The sequence below is a fragment of the Halyomorpha halys genome, unplaced genomic scaffold, assembly GCF_000696795.3.
Source record: "Halyomorpha halys isolate HHAL.00 unplaced genomic scaffold, Hhal_1.1 Scaffold88.1, whole genome shotgun sequence".
In the NCBI taxonomy this organism is placed as follows: Eukaryota; Metazoa; Arthropoda; class Insecta; order Hemiptera; family Pentatomidae; genus Halyomorpha; species Halyomorpha halys.
The window spans coordinates 57956-71077 of NW_027114863.1; the positions used below are offsets into that span (position 1 = coordinate 57956).

Below are 13122 nucleotides of genomic sequence, written 5' to 3' on the forward strand. Positions count from 1 at the left end.
AGGGAAATAGGTGGATCGGAGTGTAGCATTATAGATATAGGCAAGGAATAGAATGACTTTACGAGGGAGCTGTTTCTTGTTGAGCTGATAAGATCGTGGCCAGGAGCTTTTTTTAGAAGGTATTTGGTAGATGATGTTCATTATTTCTGAGGGATGAAAGGCATTAGGAGGAAGGGTCATTTGGAGTGGAATTGTAATCTCTGCTGCAACATGTTCAAGATGGGTTCGATTAAGGATTAAGTTCTGGAAAGTTTGTATTCTGTGTTTTCTAATTTCTGCTTTTAGTCTGTTAGTCAATCCATTGTAATGAGTTTTGTCCGAGGGATATCTTGTTCTGTTCCACCTCGCTCTTGCCCGGCGTTTTTCTGTTAATAATGCTTGTATGTGACGAGGTAAGTTGTTTTCTCTAAAACATTTTATGTCCATTGGTGAAGTATTGTTAGTGATAGTAGGTCCTATCGATCTAGAAAGTATTTCGATAGCAGAGTCGATCTGTTCTTTTGTTTTTAGTGAAATTTTTAAGTCAAGTACGTTTTCTAGATCAGTCCGAAATTTTTTCCAGTTTACCTGTTCTGTAACCATTGAAGGAGGAGAGGTTTTAGGAATAGGATTTGAATGGATGTGAAGTAGAACCGGGCTATGATCTGAAGAGATGTCATCTAAAGATTGAATTGTGGATTGTGAGGTGGGTATTTGGGAATTAACAAATATATCAAGGATATCGGGACGTTTTTTAAGGGATGTAAGCCAATAAGTAGGATTTTTAGGAGAGAGGATGGAGTAACTATAGGATGTTGTGACTCGAGAAAGAATCCTATTATATATTTAATGTGGATATATACCTGGGATATGATAGCAACTTTTTCATTAAAATCGACTGACCGAAAGAGCCAGTTCATAAAATCGATTTTCAAAATATAATCTAAATACTCTGATTTTAATTAAACTCGCTATGTCAATGTAGAATTAAATGGTCTTTGTTTATAGTTCTTAGGTCTTATTCTCGAGAAGAGTTTAACCTCCTGCAAATGTTTCTCAACGTTTTGGTTGATTGATGTGCCCTTAAGGCAGTGGTACTCAAGATTTTTTTATTGGGGGCTACAGACATGTGTTAGTCATGGAGTCGCGGGCCGCAAAAAAAAATAATAATAAAATACATAATTAAAATAAAAAGTTAGGGCATGATTTCTTTAGGGGCCTCTACATGTTGGCCAAGCCATGGCGTACATACATACATATATCAGACATACGCGAGCATGTGGATGGGTGGCTTGGCTTGGTTGGCCTAGGATCGTTGCCGATCCGTCGAGAGTCAGTTTTTTGGACACAGATCAAAGAAATTCGTGAGAGCGCTCTTGTAGCATCTCCACCATTGTTCTATGTCTAGTTGCAACTGAGAGCTGTTAGGAGGTTAAAGGTGTTTGTTGGTACTTTTTATAATAAGTTTTATATTTAATCTTATTTATTTATATTTAATTTCCTTTCATTTTCTTTTTATGTAATAAAAATAATACAATCCAAGTGCAATGGCTGAAACCACTAGTACGTCCGCCATGCTTGCCTCTCTGAATAACACTGACATGTGGATGGTCCGCACTTTGTTTGCCGAGCATTTGTACGAGCCTCCGATCCGTGGCGAGCGGCCAACATGTGGATCCACCTTTAGGTTTCCGCGATTATTACGAATTGAAATAAAGAACTATGAACCGATTCATTGCATATATTTTAACTTTTTTTTTTTTGTCATTTCCTGACGTTTCAAACGCGTTGCAGTGTTCATGGTCAGTCGTTTAATTCAAATTATTTAGGTACTAATAAAAATCCAAATTAAAAATTAATGAACTTATTATAATGAATGTAATGAAAAAGGTTTGGATCAGGTCCATTTATTGACCTGATAAAATAATTTTGAAAAAATAATAAAATCTGTACCACTGCAACCCATGGATGTTCAGGGGTTCTGTACTTTGTAGGGAAATACTGTTACTTGACTAACGATTGTGCAAGGAGGTAATATGGTCAGAATCACGCTCGACCACCAGAATTTTACCCAATTTATGAGACTGAGTGGACCCCAGGAGGGCTCCAGAACTCACAGGGTGGACTCACGACTGCAGTGTAACAGAAAACAATTTTCGATTCGAACCCGAGTCCTTAGAGTTAGTAGCATCGTTCCTTACCACGGTGCCACCGCGCTCCCAAAATAATTTATAAATTTAAATATTATTGTTTATGAATGGTTTAAATTTTACATATTCAAATTTACTACCTAATATTCTTTCTCGGTATATAATTAATAATAGAAAATCAGTCTCGCTCGCTCGATACGGAACTAAACACACCTAATATAACACATCACTAATCCAAACACTCGATTTGTCGTATTTTCGAAAATATTAAAATGACGTCTTGCCGTGATACAATCGGACGTCTACTGTAAATTAAAAAATAAATGAATCATTTGCGGCATATAACGGCAAATTACTGTATCAATAATGATACTGCACACCGTGGCGTGGTAATGTCACGTAGGACCTATTTACTCAGCACGCTCTCAATTTTTCTAATAGACGCGAAGTTCAAAATGGTTCAAAATAAAGTAATATCAAATGGGCCAACCACAAAAGACCAGCGGACCGCAGGTTGAGTATAATTGCTTTTAAGGTGAGTAAACAAGAAGAGTATTAAGTGTTAAGTGCGTACACAATGCAGTGCTGTCTTGACTTGGCTTATTCAACCTGTAGATACACATACAGTCTATAACTACCTCGCAACGAGGCTTTGCCTGGCTTGCTCTGACTTTATTATTATGCGTTCAGGACTAGGTTAATAGATGAAATGCTCATTACTGAGCCTCAGGGGCTTATCGCTGCCATTATCGCCCACGCTTCTGAGAAAATTTTATTTTATTTTATTTCATTGGCCTGAAGACTCGACAGCATTCACCGAAGACAAAAGAACCCCCCTGGAAGGCAGATGGTCAAGGAAAGGTCAGTTTTTGAAACCCCATTGGCACCAAATTTTGGTCTATCCGGCCCGGAGGACCAAAAATAAAATTAAACGAGAATCCTAGTTACAGAAACAACATATATCAGAAAAAAATGAAACTGACTAAATTTCAAAAATAATATGATTAATGTAAAAGAAATAACTAATCTAATATGTCAGTTAGATATTTTTTTATTGAGTTGTGTGAAATTGCAAATTTTTTAAGTATGTTTGTTTATTATAATTGTTATTAAAACGTAACCATGGGATCCCTATATATATGTTCTCTCTCCCTCTAATCGGTATAATTTTGATCTAATTTTCCCTGGATCATGACAATGGAATGTGGTTTATCTTTTGAGGGCATTTTTCACTGCCTGGTCTTTCGTCAGTTACTCTCCGGCGCACCCAATAGTCTAGGTTTTCTCAGGTCCTCCCCGGCGCACCTAATTAATGGCATTTAGAGTTGGATATAGTACTTTTTTTATTTTTTGACGATCCTGGTAGTAAATATAAATTCATGACGAATTCATATCTGGATTTTTTTTTTATCTAACGCGTCCTGAAGTCGTAAATCGCCAAAAGCCACAAACCATTGTTTATATTTTTGACGATTTGCGTGCAAACAGTGTGGGAAATCGAACGAGCCCAAAGATCAGAGGCTAGTTAACCAGGAATTTCGGTTGGAAGTTAGTGTTATAAAGCTGGAAATGGTTTTAATATGTTAATTCTGTTAATGGTATATCATAGGTTTACCAGGTTCAACCTTCTAGGCCACAGGCTAAGGCTTTAAAAACGAACTCTATTGAAATCTTTTTTCTATAATGAGTTAAAAGGATATTAAATTATGTCTATTATTATCATTATGAATTAATCCATAATATTTTAAATTTGGTGTAGGATTCATTATAAATACAATCGTTAATCCTTAAAGATTTTACTTTTTGTAATTTTCTACCATTAATATCCTTTAGAACGGACGGATGTATGAACAGTCAGATTCTTAATAATAAAATAAATTGTTCTGAATCTATTTCGATCAATTCAAATATTTAATTTCTTCTTTTTTTGTTTTTATTTGGAAGCAATCTTATTAATTTGAGTTTTTGAGGATTTATTACTTTCATAACATCTTGTATTAATATATTTCTTTACATTGTTGACATTTATGGGTTTTATTATTCCTATAAAACCCTTATCGGTCGCAGGCCACCTCTCACGTGACAGCTGTACTTTGTCGTTGAGATCGTTGGTTGCATGTGAGGCGACAAACCGAAACATGTTAACTGTCATTATAATTTTAAGATCTTGGGCAAATTTTATTTTGGGGGACCATGGTGGGTTTGCTTTTGGGGGCTGGGGTGTATTCATTTTTGAGGCCTGGGACTGATATGATTTTAAGTTTTTGGGCTAATATATAATAAGAACAAGTTTTCCAGCCTATCGTCATTACATTGGGTAAGGTTGTTATTTTGCGATAGTTCACTGTCATATACATAGGACAGTCAAACATTTCAATTAATGCGACTTGTATTCCATTCACATTACTTGTACTATTAACGATCACGATGCAGTGCGACCTTACTTTACGTGAATGCTGTCATGACAGTAACTATAAAATGGTTTCACCATGGTAGGGGCATACACTTTTGCCGTAATAACGGAAGGTGTACGGAATCTCACTGTCAAGCCGTTTACATATGATAGTTTACGTTACAGTTTGCCTCATTAACATTACATAAAAATGTTATTCTTACGATACTGATTTTTTTTTGTATAGTTACTGGAACCAGCTTTGTGAGAATCACGTATAAAAAACTAGCGTCCGATTAGGGTTAAATATTAAAAATCAAAATTACTTACAAGTTTCATAAATTTATTTGAGCACAAAATAAAATAAATAAATGACTTTTTAAATATCTTCGGCTTATTGTTGTTATAATACATATTTTATCATGGGTAAGTTCTTAGGCAGAATATGAGCCCAGTAGGATGAGAAATTTCGTATAATGGTTAATTTCGTAAAATAATGCTAACACTGTTAAATTGTCTCCTTACATGTTTAGTACTATCTCACTGGGGACATGTTTAGTATCTCAATGATAATATTAAACTAAAATCGGAGGGTCTAAAATAGAATAAAAATATTTTGTTATTTTTTATACACTATTAAATTATTATTTTTTATAAAACGGGTATTTTCAAGGCGCTAAGCGGGTATATTTTTGTCGGAAGAATTGGCACTACTGCTTATTAATTAAGAATCCGTAACATAGCAATTGCATCTCCAGTTATATATCACTCCCTTTTCAAAATAAATAATTATTTGAATCTCATATATATGTAAAATAAATAATTTTTAACAAATATGTTATTCTTATAATACTGATTTTTATTTTGTATTTATACTGGAACCAGCTACAACCTCGCGAGAATCACGTATTAAACTGAAATCGAATGGTCTAAAATTATAATAAAAAATATTTTGTTATTTTTTATACAGTATAAAATTATTATTTTTTATTACTGACTTAGTCATGATTGTTTGCAATATGAAAATTTTTATAAAATTAGATAAATCTATTCAAGGACCTCCTTGATAACGGACTGAGTGCCGAAACGTTGAAGAAGAAAGAACAAAGCGAGAGAAATGGATCAAAAGATATTTGTGTTTTAAATTTTTTTTAATGCATTAATAAAGTCGGAAAACGTTAAATTCATGTTATTGTTAAAGGAAAACCACACGTATGAAGGACATAAGAAGTGGTCTGCAATGTTATTTCTTTGGTATATTTCTTCTGCTTACCGCAATGATTTATTATACATGATTATTTTATTTAATTACAATTTACTAAATGCAGAGTCCGAAACTGGAGAAATGCTGTAGCTGATCGTATTGACTGGCGATAGCTTTTGGTGGACGCCCAGTCTCGGTGACGGGATGTAGCGCCATCTATGTATGTAAATGCAGTGCTATGTCGTGACTATTTACAGCTATTCTATGGCTGATTGGGGTTCCACGAAATGCATTTGATTATTTAATCACCCGACTTGCAGTTCTTAGAAGTGCATTGCTATATATTTAGACCAAGAACTAGATACCTCAGACCCTCTTGCTATGGAAAGCTAGATGTACTTAATTATTAGATATCTTCTCCAACGGTATCATATTTACCAATTTATTAGGCTGTGATAATGAAGTGGCCTGCAAGGATTCTAAATTATAAAGTGAACTCTGGTTTGCATTATGCTATATTTACAATGGAGTTATACTGATATATGTGAGACCATGGTAGACCTATTGACTTAAAGTTTATTTAATATGCTATGAATTGAGAATACCAGAAGAGACCTTTCATATTTTTATTAACTCTAATTTTAATCACTCTTGATTGCTATTGCAATTCGAAATATCAACTTAGGATTTACTTAGCTTATGTGTCTGGCGGCTTTTGTGGTGTTTATTGCGGTTCTTAGCTTCGTTGTTCCATGGTCCTCTCTTCGTTCATTCTCATCGCCCTGGCCAAATTGCCTCCTCTCTCTTCCTTAGAGTGTGTTTGTCTTTCTCTTATATACTTTAGAGTCCTTCCTCGACTGTCTCTCCCACTTCGCGTGTCCTCTTTCAAACAGCACCCCTTCCTTCCCTCTCCTTTCTTTCTGGTCACCCCATTGGCTCTTTCTCTTTTGCGGCGTGGACCGTTTCCATCTTTGGCTTCTCGTTTGATGTCCCAGATGCCTTTATCGTTCCTTCATTTATTTTTATGGTCAGCTATAAGTAAGAACTCCCCGCCATCACTGGTTTGGTTAGGGTGTCATACCTGCCCCAGGGTTGGTCTCCCAGGCTGCCCTACCAACAGATGTATAATTGCACCGCCGTTCTACCTGCCTGTATGTGAGAAGGCAAACGCCGACAATGGAACTCATAACTATTTTAAATTTAACTTCTATATCCTCTGTTCTTATGCTGGTATTTTCAATACATTACAGTAGTAATAAAGTTTATCGTATTTCAAATTTGAAAATGTTGAAATAACTTTAAAATGTAATAACGAGACTTTTAAAGTTAGAGAGGAAAATGTTATGTTGAGAATCCGATTTTAATTAGCGCTAAAGCATATATGCTACCCAGAGCTCAATTATATAGAAAAGTAATTATATTGTCTGTTCTAACAAAAAAGTTTAGAACTATCATCAAACTAGCGAGTGCCTGCTTTGTAAAAGTTTTTCGTTCCAAATTCTGTCGGGCGCCCCCTCCAAGTTTAATTATAGTTTTGACTCTTGTTGAAAAAAAAGAAGCCTTTAGTTAAACGGTTATTAACGTTTAAACTCAAGACGTTGTGACTAGTTATTTTATTAGTTTATGCGGAATAGATTTGGATTTGGGCATATATACACTACAATACATTAATATTTTCCATTTTCCAAACAATAATTCTAAATACAATACATTTGAAATATAATTTTTTTTCTTAACAAAAATAATATTTTCCCAATATATTTGTTTTTCTCCTCACACAAAGCTAAATAACACTTTACAAATTCGTCCAATGCATTCCTACTCCTCCTGTTTCACTCCTTCATACCTCTCCTTTTCAGTGATCCGCAACAAGCGTTTGATAACTAACCAAATTAACAGAAATCATCAATGGATATCAACGTATAAATAAAGCAGAAACAAAGCAATGGAACAGTTTACTAAAAAAAAAAATAAATAAATAAATTTTAAAATAACTAATACATAAATTCAAAAGACATATAAATGAATAAAAAAGTTAGAACACAGAAATCAATATGAAGAAGATGTCCAAAAAAAGAATAAATAGTTTTTAACTATTTAATGTCCGACGTTTCGCCCCACTTTGCAGTGCTTCATCAGGGCTGTTCATTAGATAGTTAAAACCTATTTGTTCTTTTTTTACCCTGACCATCTTCTTATTTTAAGCTATACGGTCAACTATATATATACAGAAATAAGTAATTAAAAAAAAATTAATATTATCAGAGTTTATACCCTTGCAGGTGATAATATATAATACCTAGGGAGTCCAAAATAATATTTTCGCCAAGATCGCTATATCCACAATGCTAACACCTAGGTCTTCCAAGAAGCCCCTTGTTCTATTTGATATTTTCCCGCGAGATCCAAACCAGAGGCCTTAGGAGAACTCTCTCTCCGAAGGTCTCCCAGAATTTTTTTGAAGGAAAGGGGTGCATTTTTCATAAATTTCCTTCATTTCCCTTTCTACTCCACCCAGCTGATCGAGATCATTGTTCTCATATCTCACAGTCGTATCCAGGGGCAGAGCCGTACCTCCAGCTTTAGGGAACGCTACAATATCAGCGTATCTCACGGATTCGTCGGCGTCAATGCAATAAACCTCGTGAAAGCAGAAATCTTTTTTTCCCGAGGAGTTTCTTTCACTGGTCTTTGACCCTGTGGTGTCGGCGTGTTATAAGGAGGGAGTTGTTGAGGCTCGTGGGCTGGTGTTTCAGACAAAACAATTAAACAATGAAAAAATACAGATAAAATAATGAAAAATATGTATCTTTTTGTTCATATTTTATGTATATAATTATTATAATAGTTTTATTTAATTATGTTTAAAATCGTGCTGTTGAAATTGTTCCAAACTAGGGAACCAAGTGTCCCTGAATAAAGATCGATTTTTAATTCATTCATTCTTTCCATTTCATTAAAAAAAAAAATTCACTCCCATCAAACCTCCCGCCATCATTCCCATTTCATGGGTTATCAACAGGACTCATTGTGTATGTAGGACTCATCCCTGTACATATACATGCATATCTTAAGTTTTAACAAAACAGTGCTGTGTGGCTTTGGTCAGCCGACTGGTTCCGACTTTAGCCGAACGGTGCCCTGGTATCGCAGTGCTGGCTTTGCCTTCGGATGGGAGGGTAGTATTCGCTCGCATTGCTGTCCGCTAAACTCCGTCAACTGAACAGGTATCAGAACAGTATAGCACAGTCACAGTTGGGTAAAAAACAAACATATTGTTCAAACACGTAAAAATAATTGTATTTTTTAAAAATTTATGAGCATAGTAAATTCGTTAATTTAGTACTTTTTTTTTAGACCATTTATTTATAATTTTTTGATATTATCATTTTTAATGTTTATGTATATTTTAGGAAAAATTTATCTTTTTCCAATGACTCTGTAGGTTCGAGCTGATTCAAAGAAGTTTGTGTTAAGTGAGGCACACTACGTTGGCTTCCCAACGAGCTTATATCATACTGCCACTGGCGTTCTCAATACATAATTTGGGGAAGAATCGATATTGATGTATTCTTTTTTAAAAATAAATAAAAATGATTTTTTTTTTTAAATTTGACTACTATAAATTAAAAAACCATCAATTAGTACTGAATGAATATATTTTTTTAAATCTCGGTGATTTTATTTTGTTGCAATTATGGATTTTTTAAAATTAATTGATAGCCAATTAATATAATTCTTTTATATATATTTTATTATCTTGGTCAAGACTATTAGTTTTATTAATAATAACAAAAGATATCCAAATAGCCTCAACTTTCTTTATTAACAATGATAGTTGTGATAAGTTAATGATTGTAAAATACCAAAATTGGGATGAATATGTTTTTTTATTATTATTATTATCATTATATTATAGTGACAAATAAAGGTTTATTTTGACTGTGTTAAATTGACTTGGGCATAATAGCCTGCAATGTTAATGCGAGCCTGTTAAAGTAATATTAAGATTGTCCTTGATGATGGGCAAATCGGCCGAAACGTTAGATATATTATTTGATGTAACATAGAAGGTTGAGATTATTTGGATATATTTTTGCCTATTCCGTGTAGCATCTTAATTTATAGTAAATTAAAAAGAAAAATCTACAAAAAATGGTGTTACGAACTTGAGTAACTTAAATTCCATCTTAATTATATCAGAATAAAAAAAAAATTGAATAATTTTATAAGTTTGTCTACATACTGGATTTGGACTTTAAACTATTTTTTTTTTCATTCTATAGAAAAAAATGTCGATAGTTATTAACATAAATAATAATTACTTTCAAAGAAAATCAGAATAGAGATATCTGGAATTAAAATATATTGATAAATGTTTATTTAAAAAACATAAAAAAGTAATATATATGTCATTACAATTTATAAATAGAAACCTTATTATTATAGATAAAAACTAAATTTTTTCTGATTTTTGAATTGTAATAAAAAATAATAAAATAAAATTAAAAAAAACACTAGTAGGTATTAACGTAAAAAATAATTACTTTCAAAACAAATAGGACTAGGAAATTTAAGTATTTTGATAAATATTCATTTAACAAGTATTATAAATAGTCATAATAATAAACTTTATTATTATAAGTATAAATTAAAACATTTTGTGGTATTTGAATTGCAAAAAATTAAAAAAAACTTTTTTTTTAGTGTTAAGAATGACTGATTTTTTAGTCTAAAATAATTGATATCCACAATTTAAAATTAGTAGTATCTGAAAAAACACAAATTATAAAACAAAAATAAATCATCTAATACACGTAAACATTTCTATTGATCGTTTTGGTCACGAAGATGTAAAAATCACGTGTCTTTATTTTACTGCTGAACAGATGTAAATACCGAATGCATGTGTTACATTTGTATTCCCACAATTGAAATATCTGTCATGTTTGGCGTCCACGTTATGATGAGTTTACAGAATGATGTACAATATTGTAAAATGTTTTTACAACAAATCAATAGCTTTATCTTAAAAAGAAAAAGAAATACTCTCAGATTATGAACATTTGAAAGTTTCATCATGTGTTTACTGAATATATCATTAATAATAATAAGTAGCATGTATATTAATATGTTATTATTTTAAAAATCAGATGAGGTGGGTTCATATATATATATGTATATCAACCTTAAATATAATATCATATTATTTTAGCATCTCACGAGTTTTCGTTTTTGAGCCAGGCCATTTTGCGAGTCTTGATTATTTAGACTCAGAGATTCTCAAAACATGTATTATTGTCAAAAACTCGAATTCGAAATTTGTTACTATTGCAATACTTTACTGTACATTCCATATAAAGGAAAGTGAAAGGAGTCGCTACATTTCGTATAAGTTGTTTATTTTAAACACCTTATCACACAAAATATCAAACTATTCTCGTCCGAATTAATTCCAGATTTATTCGTTGGGTCCTCACGAAATAATATTCGTGTACACGAAATAATATACTCCCGGGATTGAAATTGGGTTAAAATATTTTCGTATTAATACTAATTGATTGAGTAATAAACTGATATGATAAATTCATAATTTTTTATAAAATATAAATATTTTCTCATATTGAGTTTATTTTGCAATAGAATTTCCAATTTCCAGATTCATTACTAGGCTAAATATTTATAGGACTGATGAAATCAGAAAAAAATTATTTATTGTCAAATGTGAAGAATTTCATTTTATATTGCAGTTTTAATCCCATCAAATCATCTTTACTCTTCGCCGTAAACCTGCCGACTGCCCTACAGTATACTTTAATAATGTGGCTCTTACTCCTGTAGAACAGATTCGTTATCTTGGACTACACCTTGACAAACGGCTGACCTGGAATCCTCACACGAGACTAAAAAGACAGGAACTGCACGTCGATTTCGACTATTACAGCATTTACTAGACAAACGGTCTACACTTCCAATTCATTACAAAAGACTGATCTACATGACAATAATAAGGCCCACCTGGACATACGGAGTTGAGCTTTGAGGCTCCACTAAATCTTCAAATTCCTCTCGTATCCAATCCTTACAATCCAAAATCCTTCGTAAAATCCTCAATGCTTCTTATTTTGTTACTAATAAAACCATTTATAAAGACCTAAATGTTCCTTATGTAACCGATCTAGCCCGAACCCGATATCATTCCTTCTATTATAAACCCCTAATCATCCAAACCCACTAGTTTCTAACCTTGCTTCCTCTTCCATTCCTGGCAATCCTCCGAGGCGCCTGAAAAGAAGATGGCCTCGTGACCTTATATTGTAAAATGTTTTTAGAGTTCTACTACTGGGTAGTTTCTCTACATGCTGTATCATATCATTATGATCTTACTTCAAATTTGCTTGATGTATTTTTTATATAGTTGTATCAATAAATAAATAAATAAAAAAAAATATTGCAGTTTTTATTTGCTGATGTACAAAGTAATTAAATTCGTATTTACGGAATATAACCTATTCCTTTGATTTTATTGATGTCCTCGTTATTTGATTTTTTAAAATTAGGTTTCGATTTAATCTGTAAAATGGAAAGAAGAGAAATGCTTTATTCAATGATAAATACAGTGGGTTGCCACAAGTACACTGCAATTTTAATGTTATTTTTTCTTTATCTTATATATATTTTTTTATTATTTTAAAAAGGAACTTATACTTTTTGGAAACACATACAAGTCGTAACTTCAGAATTGGGAAGGTGCCAAGTCTGGGAACCTTTCTCTGCACGAGCTGCAATAAGCATTTTGCAGTGGCATTTTAAATAAATCATTAGTTTTTTTTTTTTTTTTTTAAATGAGTACATCAAATTGTATATCATGATTAAAACCGTTTCTAAACCGTTTATTCTAAACTAATATTTTTTAAGTTTATAGAGGTGAGCAAAATGAGAATTTTGAATCTTCCATTAAATATTTATTTGTATATATGTAAAATTTTCAATTTTCCTTGATTACATTAATTTAAAAAGAACCGATCCAGGCGCATTCTGGAATCAGTCAACTTATTTTCTTGAATATGGACTAAAATTTTAACTTAATATACTTGTTTCCAAATGTTGTGTAAAACAGATTATCATGGTATAATTTTAAACTAAGTTTTAATTACTTTATTTCAACTGAGTTTGGACTAAGAGATCAAAAACAATGATCGGTGAGGCATATAGGCCTCTTAACGTTTAATAGTTCTTGAGATATCAAACGTTGATTCATTTTTGACAAATGTAACACAATATCAAAATCTTGTAAAAATATTTTTTATGCTGTTCTGGAGTGATAAAAATACCTAATATCAATCATATTCCTTTAAGTGAATTGATAATTATGTGTTAAAAATTGATACATCACA

At 32.3% G+C, this 13122-nt stretch overlaps 1 protein-coding gene across 4 annotated transcripts in view; it reads left to right on the top strand.

Moving 5' to 3' along the window:
- LOC106677142 (anoctamin-7) overlaps nt 1-13122 on the top strand; it is a 384257-nt gene that overhangs the window by 5770 nt on the left and 365365 nt on the right. The window contains exon 1 of one of the 4 annotated variants that reach the window (XM_067051982.1): nt 8911-8952. The exons of the other annotated variants lie outside the window; for them this stretch is intronic. The gene's annotated coding sequence lies outside the window, so the exon portion shown is untranslated. Of the gene's footprint in view, nt 1-8910; nt 8953-13122 lie in introns of those variants that run through there. 4 annotated transcript variants of the gene reach the window in all.